Source organism: Xenopus laevis, chromosome 6S (genome assembly GCF_017654675.1).
Source record: "Xenopus laevis strain J_2021 chromosome 6S, Xenopus_laevis_v10.1, whole genome shotgun sequence".
Lineage (NCBI taxonomy): Eukaryota > Metazoa > Chordata > Amphibia > Anura > Pipidae > Xenopus > Xenopus laevis.
Window position 1 is genome coordinate 105869437 of NC_054382.1, and position 11744 is coordinate 105881180.

General features: G+C 38.6%; 1 protein-coding gene across 2 annotated transcripts in view; it reads right to left on the minus strand.

Moving 5' to 3' along the window:
- ncoa2.S (nuclear receptor coactivator 2 S homeolog) overlaps positions 1-11153 on the minus strand; it is a 93123-nt gene extending 81970 nt beyond the window's left edge. Inside the window, exon 1 of one of the 2 annotated variants that reach the window (XM_018268607.2) lies at positions 10971-11153. The gene's annotated coding sequence lies outside the window, so the exon portion shown is untranslated. 2 annotated transcript variants of the gene reach the window in all.
- Positions 11154-11744: the final 591 nt, after the last annotated feature.

Sequence of the window (11744 nt, forward strand, 5' to 3'; positions counted from 1 at the left end):
TTGATTCTCAGCATTCAGCTTAGATTCAAAAGCAACAGATATGACCCATGTGGCCCCCCCTCAAGTCTCTGATTGGTTACTGCCTGGTAACCAGTCAGTGTAAACCAAGAGAGCTGAAAAGCAGGAAGTAGTGTTCTGACTGACATGTTATACATCAAATCACTCCAGCCTTTATACATTACATTTTGGGCTAACTAATTCTATGAGAAACATTTTTTAGTTTGCACAGCCTATCTATTTACCCAGTTTTTATTTTTACACTGAACAATTCCTTTAAACTCTTGCTGGAGTGCTGGTCTCAATTTTTATCTGTATACCTGGTTGTAGAACAGTGTTGGGACTGTGCAGGTATAGAGCCCCCACACTGCACAAACAAACAGAAGGAATGTGAATATGAATAGGAAAGTATCAGGAATTGAAGCACAATTGTCAGAATAAAAATTATGTACATATACCGTCCCTAAAATGATGTATTTTGCTATGCAAGCATGGGTCACACTAGCCTTAGAGCAGTGATCCCCATCCAGTGTCTTGTGAGCAACATGTTCCTCACCAACTCCTTGGATGTTGCTTTCAGTAGCCTCAAAGCAGGAGCTTATATTAATTCCTGGCTTGGAGGTAAGTTTTGGTTGCATAAAAAACATGATAACTGTCAAACAGAGCCTCTTGTAGGCCGTCAGTCCACATAGGGGCTACCAAATAGCCAATCACAGCCCTTATTTGGCACCCCAGGAACTTTTTTCCTGCTTGTGTTGCTCCCCAACTCTTTTTACATTTGAATGTGGCTCACGAGTAAATAAGGTTGGGGACCCCTACCTTAGAGTAGTAATTACAAATCACGATGCTCAAGGGGGACATTTCCAGGCATAGTACATGCAACAAAGTCACTGTAAATTGCTACAACATACTGTAACTGCTGCAATAAACATGCACAAATAAAACATTCCAATATAAACAAGTTAATTTGCTCCTACTGTTTAAATGACAAGTTGGAAGCACGAGGCAGTGATTTTGGGTGAAAGCGAACTGATGGTGCTGCAGGGCGTGTGTTGAGGGGTGCTGCTGGTCATATGCAATGGTATAAGCAAAGAAACATTAACGCAGTTGTTGAAGAGTGTGTTTTCTGAGCAGCACTGTTGTAAATAACATAGAATAAGTCTGTTTCATGGGAAATAAGTTTTGAGTCGTGACAGTGGCTTTGTATTTATAGCAAGATAAAGCACTTAGCATGGGTAGCCTAGGAAACACAGCCATAAGAGCATCACATACCCACTTTGTATAAAGAATTTTGCACCCACTGGTCCTTGAACCTGTGCCTTGCAATGGCAACGTTAGTAGTAGGATTTCCTTTGCTGGTGATTAGGGTGCTTGTGGTCTTTTATGACAATTTCACAGGGGCAGGCTGTTTCGAATGAACTAAAATGTGATGCAAAGACTGGCAGTGTGTAGAACGTTACAGAGGATAGCTGCAGCTTTGAGCGCATGCAACTTGCAAGGCTGCACTTGTATAGTGCCGATCTGATTGGCTGCCAGGCAGTGATGCTTAAAGTGGTGCTGTTCATCCGTGAACATTTTAACCTGCCAACAAGCTTATATTATGGGTGTAAAATGTACCCCTCCTTTCAAGGATAGATATCAATTATAATGTAACCCCTTTTATGAAATATAAAGATATTGTAAGTCACCAAAGAGATCCAGCACCATTTCATATCACAAGGACAGAGGTTGAGTGCTTTCGTGCAGGTAGCGTCTAGTAACCTACAGAATGTTCAACAGAATATCAACAATAGCTTTTATAATACACATTTCAGTGAGTCACGTTTCATATCACAACACGCATTGTAAGTGCCCACTAAGCAACAATTATAAGGATAAAATGTACAGGTTATAAGAGGCTTTTGTGTTTTACATGTATATTTATAAACAACCTAGATTGTAAGCTTTCTCAGACAGAGATGTTATGACTTATGTATGTCCCATCCTTTATAATTGCCTTGTATCTGTCTGCCATACTGTTTGTGCTCCCCTCAATAAACTATTACACTGCAAAATATACTGCACTTTATAAACAGTAATAATTACTCATTCTGGAAGAAAAAAAAAAAAAACAACTTTCTCAAAATGCACAAAGTAACACCCACATTCATTCCCACTTCAATATTATAAACATTATTTAGTCAAAGCACTTATATGAAACCATCATCTGAACAAGTTTAACATTTATTTTTCTTTTAAAGGGATACTGTCATGGGAAAAAAATGTTTTTTTCCCCCCAAAACCCATCAGTTAATAGTGCTGCTCTTCAGCAGAATTCTGCACCGAAATCCATTTCTCAAAACAGCAAACAGATGTTTTTAGATTTTATTTTGAAATCTGACATGAGGCTAGATATATTGTCAGTTTCCCAGCTGCCCCATGTCATGTGACCTGTGCTCTGATAAACTTCAGTTACTCTTTACTGCTAGTTGGAGTGATATCATCCCCCTCCCTTTACCCCCCCCCCACCTAGCAGCCCAAAAACAGGACAAGGTGAAGTTAACCAGATAGCAGCTCCCTAACACAAGATAACAGCTGCCTGGTAGATCTAAGAACAGCACTCAATAGTAAAATCCAGGTCCCACTGCGACACATTCAGTTACATTGAGTAGGAGAAACAACAGCCAGCAAGAAAGTGCTGGATCTTTGTGAAAGCACATGACCAGGCAAAATGACCCGAGATGGCTGCCTACACACCAATATTACAACTAAAAAAAAAAATGCACTTGCTGTTCCGGAATTACATTTTATATTGTAGAGTGAATTATTTGCAGAGTAAACAATGTAATTTAGAAATAAAAACTACATCATAAAAATCATGACAGAATCCCTTTGAGACCTTAGCAGTTTTAGACTGTCAGTACCATGCTTTTCTCTCAACAGTTGTGTTTGAAAGTCAGTGGCCCTAGGGTTAGTGAATATGCAGGTTGTGCACATTCAGTTTGGGTTGCTTACTTTCAGGGAGAGCTGTTGAGACAAAAGACTGGTATCAGCAGCCTAAAACTGCTAATACCTCACAAAGCACTAAAAGCATGTGGGGAGTTGGGAATCGTAATTCAGTTATAGGCAGAACTAGTAATTATTTTTATTCAAGGGTGCAAACATATTAAAAATGTATGTTTATCATTAGTCTTTTCTGCAGCTGACCAATCTGTATCTCAAAAATAGCACAGGCCACATATTGAAAGTGATTAAAGGGCATGTAAAGTCTAAAATAGAATAAGGCTAGAAATGCTGTATTTTGTATACTAAATATAAACATGAACTTACTGCACCACAAGCCTAATCAAACAAATAATTTATGTTTTTAAAGTTGGCTACAGGGGGTCACCATCTTGTAACTTTGATAAACATCTTTGCAAGACCAAGACTGTGCACATGCTCAGTGTGGTCTGGGCTGCTTAGGGATCGTCATAAACAAAGCTGCTTGAGTTCTGCATGGCTGGGAAGTAAGGCGGGGGCTCCCCCTGCTGTTCATAAGTATGATTGTTTCCCTACTCAGCAGTTAGGGACCATCTGACAATTCCTATCCACAGCAGTAAATGAAGGGAGAATTTCACTGGATACGGTCAGGTTTCTTATAAAAACGGTACACATTTTTTAATTAAAGTATATTGGAGATAGGTGTCTTTTTCATTAAAGAAAGTAAGAATGGGATTTTTTTTTTTGCCTTTACATGCCCTTTAAAGTCAGAAATATTGACTGGTAGCTCCCAAATTCTTGTGGCATAAGTGGGTAAAGTAAAAGGCATAAGGCCCATTACAGGCAAATTAAATGTTTTCCATGGTATGCTTGCCATGAAATAAGTAAATTTTCCCCTCTAGTTCACAACTTGCTGATGGGTTTCAGAGCAGTGAATGAATAAAAGGAAAGCTTGGCTTCCAGAGTTTCTGCACCTGGACAAGGGAGCAGGAGAGGAGCAGACGCCTGCCAAGATTCCTACTACTTCTCCTCGCTCCAGAAGGGATTTCCTTGTGTAAGTATGCTAAGCATTTTGCCTATACTATCAAAGGAGCCCTTCACTGGCTAATTACATCCAAACAGTCTCTATGTACGCAGTTAACACATTTTCAAATGTATTAGTTTATACACAGGATTAGGATTAGTGGGCAAAGAAACTTCAAAGTTAGCGGAATGGCCATGCCACACTAAACCATTTTATTAGCCAGATTTAAAGGGGCACTCACTTTAAACTGCTGTTCCATTAATATTAACTGTATTGAAAGGCATATTAATTATTATAATTAATATGCAATATTTATCATATTAAATTTATATATGGACAAAGCTTTTCAGAACAGGAACGTGTGTGTTTATGTCACACTACGAGTATAAACAGCTTTGAACATTTCTTACTATATCTTAAAGAATACAAACCAGGAAAGAATTTGAGGGTTATTTATATTAATTTAAGGAATAGAAATTTAGTCAAAGGTTTGTAATGAAACAAAGAATTTTTTTTTTTTGTGTTATTAATTACATGTGCACACAGCAATTGGTTAGGATCACAAGGGAGCCCGGTGATATAACGTGCAACTGAGCAGGTTTAGGGCAGAGACATATGCTGCTAATTCGGGAGATTAGTCGCCCAGTAACAAATCGATTCTTCTTTGGGCAACTAATCTCCCCGAACTGCCTTCCCACCTGTAAAGCTGGCCATAGACGCAAAGATCCGATCGTACAAATCAACGTACGATCGGACTTTCCCATCTCCCGACCCTCCACTAACCATTCAGATCAAAGTCTTTACTATTCCGATCAAATAAGAACAGATCACCCAATGTTCTGCCCCTGACAGCAATCGTACGATACTTATGTCTGACAACACTAGTTGACAGTCTCCCACTGAAAATCGTACGATCGGCAATACACGCAGAGATATTATCGGCAGGCGACAGAAATTTTCTAACCTGTCCGATCGACCAAACGACCGATCTCCGACAGACGAAAAATGCCGGGACTCTCCACGCATGGTCCAAAGTTAACCAAATTTTCCCTGTGAGGCAACTTCGGACAATGAAGCGTTCCAAGTGTCATCCCGCCGGTGATTTACATTCTAGTAGGTGGGAAGGCAGTTGGGGGAGATTAGTCGACCGAAGAAGTAATTTGTCGCTGGGCGAATAATCTCCTGAAAGAACAATGGGGCTCATTTATCAACACTGGGCAAATTTGCCCGTGGGCAGTTACCTATAGCAACCAATCAGAGATTAGCTTTTTAAAGCCAGCTGCAAGTAGAAAAATGAATGCAGCAATTTGATTGGTTGCCATGGGTTACTGCCCATGGGCAAATTTGCCCAGTGTTGATAAATGACCCCCAGTGTGTTTTGCACAGGGCACTTGTGCTTTTATTTGCCCAATAAACAATAATGGTAGCCTCACAATAACCGCTGGGGACAATGAACCCTATTTAAAAGCTGGGGAAAAAAGGCAGAAAAGGAAGGCGAATTATGCAAAAACCACAGGAAATTAAATCAAACTGTAAAGTTGCCAGGGACAGGACATTGTATAACCTACTACAATTAATCTAAAGGTGAACTACCCCTTTCAACAGCCAGCTTGCAGCATTGTTTCAGAAGTCAGAGCGGGAGTGCAGGGAATGTACACAGCTACTTTCAATTGCAAGTGTATTTAGAAATGTCTTTAAAACCACTAAACATTTTTATGAATGTATACTGGAAAGTTACTTTGAATGACATTTTGTTTTACTATGCAAAACCAGTTTTAGGTTAGAGAAACCCTTTAAGTTAACTTAAAGGGATACTGTCATGGGAAAAAAATGTTTTCAAAATGAACCAGTTAATAGTTCTGCTCCAGCAGAATTCTGCACTGAAATCCATTTCTCAAAAGAGCAAACAGATTTTTTTATATTCAATTTTGAAATCTGACATGGGGCTAGACATATTGTCAGTTTCTCAGCTGCCCCCAGTCATGTGCTCTGATAAACTTCAGTCACTCTTTACTGCTGTACTGCAAGTTGGAAAGTCGGAATGATATCACCCCCCTCCCTTTTCCCCCCAGTGGCCAAACAAAAGAACAATGGGAAGGTAACCAGATAACAGCTGCCTGGTAGATCTAAGAACAACACTCAATAGTAAAAACCCATGTCCCACTGAGACACATTCAGTTACATTGAGAAGGAAAAACAGCAGCAGAAAGCATTTCTCTCCTAAAGTGCAGGCACAAGTCACATGACCAGGGGCAGCTGGGAAATTGACAAAATGTCTAGCCCCATGTCAGATTTCAAAACCGAATATAAAAAAATCTGTTTGCTCTTTTGAGAAATGGATTTCAGAGCAGAATTCTGCTGGAGCAGCACTATTAACTGATTCATTTAAAAAAAAAAAATTCCCATGACAGTATCCCTTTAAGTACAGTTACAGAAATTCCTATTCTCTCATATTTCATTTGGTCTTCATTTTTTAATTATATACTTTTTTTGCCTCTTTCCAGCTTTCAAATGGGGGTCACTGACACCAGCAACCAAAATACTATTGCTCTTTGCATCTTCAGTTTTATTATTACAGTCACATTTTATTACATATCCTTTTATGCCCTTTCCTGTTAATAGTCCAGTCCCTTGTTTAAACCACAATGTGGTTGCTATAGTAAATTATACTCTTAACGACCAGATGAAATTCCCAACCGGAGAGCTTGCTGAAAAAAAAAAACTAAATAAAGATGTAGTTCGCCTTCATCTTTTTTTAATGATATAGACCGTGATATTCTGAGACTATTTGCAATTGGTATTTTTATTTTTATCATAATAAGTTGTAACAGTTTGCAATATCAGTAGCTGTTAGGGTCAAATTTTCCCTAACAACCAGGCAGGGACTTTAAGCAGAGACGGAAATATGAATAGGAGAGGAAGATAAGTAATACAATGTAGCACTAACAATAAATTTGTAGCCTCAATGAGCAATAGTCTTTTGGCTGATGGGGTAAGTGATCCCTGTTTGAGAACTGAAAGGCAGAAGAGAAAGGCAAATAATTAAAAAACTATAACAAATGAAGATCAGTTGAAAAGTGGCTAATAGAATTTTGTATATTATCCTAAAAGTTAAGTTAAAGGTGAACTAACCCTTAAAAAATAAATAAATAAATAAATGAAAAAATGAAGACCAATTGCAAATTCTTATATCACCATCTACATTATCCTACATTTAAAGAGTTAACCAGCACATTAAAAGGAAGTATACTTAACATTTTAATGCATTCAATGTAAGTCTTATGCTTATTAATAGGTGGACAGGCTCATCAACAGTTTCATAACTTGCCACTTCCTATTCAAAAGTGAAAGAGCTGCTGTTTTATTAACCAGTGGAACGCCCACACATTAGAATATTACAGGATAGTAACAATATACAGTACTTTTTAACTTAATCAGAACAATGTACTATATATATATATATATATATATATATATATATATATATATATATACACACACACACACACCCCCCCCCCCATCGGCCAAGTGGTTTTATACAGGTTACTTCTAATTTCCAACAAGGGGTACTTCATTTATTATAATACACAAGTGTTAGTGAGTCATGTGACAAAATGATATTGCTAAACACCGTTTAAACTCACTAGTCACAGTTTATAAGGATATAATTTACAAGATATTCATGGCTTTTATGAAAAAAAAAAAAAAATATATATATATATATATATATATATATATATATATATATATATACATATATATATATACATATATATATATAGTGAATAAAGTACCCCCTCTTGTAAAATATAAGGATATTATAAGTTACCGAGGAGTTTCATGACCATATAAAAACACGAGGCCGAAGGCCGAGTGTTTTTATACAGGTCATGGAACTCCAAAGTAACTTCTAATATCCTCATATTTTGCAACTGGGGGTACTTTATTTATTATAATACACGAGTTTCAGGGAGTCATGTGACATAAATGACATCAGAACTCACCGTTTATAACTGATGACATCAGAACTCACCATTTAAAAAGATATTCATGGCTTTTGTGTATTATTTATATACAGGTATATATATATTTATATCTCTATATCTATATCTATATCTATATCTATATATATATGACCAAGTAGGATCTGCACCCAATTGAAAGAAAACTAGGAGAGTGCCAACTACTAGTTATGATCTTTATGGACCTTGACTCACCAATCTAGTGTAATTATCTCCTGAAAAGTAACTCAAAGTTCCAGGCAACCAGAAGGCAGATTAATCCATCTTTTCATTTAAACTTCTGCATGCAAGTTGGACCTTAGCAACCAAATTACAGTTTAAAATCCAAACCAATGAGCTAAAAAAGTAACAGGATTTAAAAACCAAAACGAAAAAAAAAAAAAAAATCAAATATAAAGAATATTCAGGAAATTGTCAGAATTGCAAGAACTTCCCTTCTGCATACATCATACTCAATGTTAATTATAAGGGACATTTCAGACTTCTTGAAACAACCAATGACAAAAAAATGGCACCCTACATAGCAAGAAGTATTTCAGTGCACCTTTTACACATCCACAGGTGTCATTTAAAGGGGACCAATTTGCTCACCCTCATAATGGGTCAAATATAATATTGTTGGGTGATCGACTGGATCACACTATGGCCTACGGAGATCCATCATGCAAGGACCATGTCAATCCACCAATGCAGTCCTCGCCAAAATGGATTTTTTAACCTGTCTGATAAATATCTCATTCATATAAGAGGGTTATTTGTTGTAGAGGTAAGGCGACTATTATCCAGAAATCTGGGGATCTGAGGTTGTCTGGATAATGGATCAACCCAGTGTCGGACTGGGATGCCAGGGGCCCACCAGAAAGCCTTAGACCTTGGTCCCACCAGAAAACGTAAAACCGTGAGCACACCAGAAAACCTTTAGACAGTGGACCTTTCCAAACTTTATTCTCCTATTCTTTTATATAATATACTTACAATATTCTCCCATTATTAAGCATTTTCCCCATAAAAAAAATAGGGGAATGACCATGAAATAGGCCAAATGTTTAGAAACAAGAGGCCCACCGGCAGTTTTCCTGGTATCCAGTCCAACACTGGATCAACCTTAAGTCTGCCTAAAAACATTTAAACTATGAATAAACCTAACACAGTTTTTTATCTAATATGGATTCATGCAGCTTAGTTACAATCACGTACAAGATACTGTTTTTTAATTACAGAGAAAAAGGAATCTTAAAAAAAAAAATAATAATAATAATTAGCCTTAAATGGACTTTACATTACAGGATACAGCTTTCCAGTAATTCTGAGTTTTCTGAATATTAGGTTACTGGATAACATATACCACACCAGTACTAACATGCTCAGAACCCCTGTCTTATAAGAGGAATCAAATGCCCTTTACCTGAAATGGCTCATAAACATTTACTACTCTTGCCCAGATTGTCACTGGCTTATTAATCTCAGGGAAAGAAATAAGTAATAAGAAATAATAACAATAAGAGATAATAACAACAACCAAAGTTAAGGTAACTTGCATAGTACTTACAGCATAAATTATATACATGAAGTCTAAACCTAAAACAGCAGAACAGATACCACTTTTCTTTTTTACACAAGATTTAAAATTGAAAAATTGTTCATTTTAGTATGTTATAGAATGGCCAGTTCTAAGCAGCTTTTGGTCTTCACTATTTATTTATTATAGTTTATTAATTATATGCATGCATGTATTATTATGACTCTTTCCAGTTTTCAAATGGGGGTTACTGACCTTATCTAAAAAACAAATGCTCTGTAAGGGCAGAGACACGCTCAGATTTGGGGAGATTAGTCGCCCATCAACAAATCTCCTCTTCTTCAGGGCGACTACTCTCCTGAACTGCCTCGTGCCAGCTACAATGTATATCACCGGCAGGATGGCAATCAGTGCGCTTCGTTTTCAGAAGTCGCCCCACGAGGAAACTTCGGGCGACTTCAGAAAACGAAACGCTCCGAATACCATCCTTCCGGCGAAGGCAGTTTGGGGAGATTAGTCGCCCTGAAGAAGAGGCGATTTATCGCCGGGCTTCTAAATCTCCCCGAATCTGAGTAAGCGAGTGTCTCTGTCCTAAGAGTACAGATGTATTGTTATTGCTACTTTTGCTTACTCATCTTTCTATTCAGGCCCTCTCCTATTCACATTCCAGTCTTTCTAAACATATTTCAGTCTCTTATTCAAATCAGTGCATGTTGTTAGGGTACTTTGGACCCTAGCAACCAGATTGCTGATCACGCAAACTGAAGAGCCGCTGAATAAATAACAAACACCAAAAATAGTGAATGAAAGAATATCACTCTCTACATCATACTAAAAAGTAACCCTTTAAGAAGGGTTAAGTCATAAAATCCTTCCCTGTAGCAACTCATTGACAGCGCTGGCAAGGAAAAAATATTTCTGGCTTCAGATATGAAAACGGAGTGCAAGCTCTGCAGGCCAGTGATCTATATGCTTGCAGTGCATGTATATTTAACAAGATTATTATAACAATACATCTGCCAAGATATGGGGGAGGGGGTGATACAGCACAGTTTTATGTAGAAGAGACTGTAAAATAAAACAAATTCTGCTATGGATCTGCTCCAGTAGTAGCCACAGAAGCTAGTGATACACCACCATCATTTATTTGTAAAGTAGCCAGAAAGCCAGTTACAGCTGCCCAGCAAGTGCTGGTAGGAGAAGGAACACAGACACAAGACTCGTGTATGGGCAGAAATCAGTGCACTGTAATGTAAGCAGCGGGGGAGAAGCTGGGAGGATTGAAATGCAGTTGGGCTGATGGCAGCCACATGCACGGGCTGCGGTTCCGACTCAGTATACACACACATATATATACACACAGTGTCATGTTGCTACACATCCCACACAAGAGAAACAACAAACACAGAACTACTGTCAGACAAGTGACCCCTCCGAGCCCACGTACCCTTTCTCCTGTGCCAGGGACTGTGCTGTGCCTTCTCACGCGCGGTCAATTTAACCCTCTGTTTTTTCTGATTAATAATAAATAAAATATAGGCTCCTTCCGCTGTGTCGCTTTAAGCTGTGAGCTAATGTGGCTGTGTCAGTGAGCTGATTGGACGAGTTGGGCCGCACCTCCCCCTTCTGCATATGCCTTTAGATTCACATTACCAGCAGGCAGGGAGCAGGGGGGATGGGCAGCCACCAACTCACTCCTGCCTTATGTAATCAACATGGGGAGCAGCCTTGCCTGACAGCCAGGAACAGGTTAAACCTGGCTTTTCTGCTGCTGCTGTTGCAAGGACTCCATCTGACCAATAGGTTTTGGCCTACTTTACTCACAAGAGATAACTTGCTACAGTTGCTCAGTACAGATACTGAGCTTTGATCCAATATGTAGGTTAGAGTTGCCACCTTTGCTGATGGCTAAACCAGAACACGGGGGCGGGGCAGATAACCTTAGGGGTGGGGCAGTGATGTAGGAACAGACATGATGACATCAGAGGTGGGCACAGTGATCTTGGTGGAGTTATGACACCAGGGCAAGGTTATTGCATCATTTAGATGCAACTGGCTGGATTTCTATCTAGTATTCTCAATGTTTTTCTGTAATGTGTTGATGCCCAGTTGAAAACCACCATCCCCATCTCTCGCTATATTCTGCTTGATGATGAATCCCACTCCTTTAATTACAGGTATGAGATCTGTTATACAGAAAGCAGTTATCCAGAAACCTCTG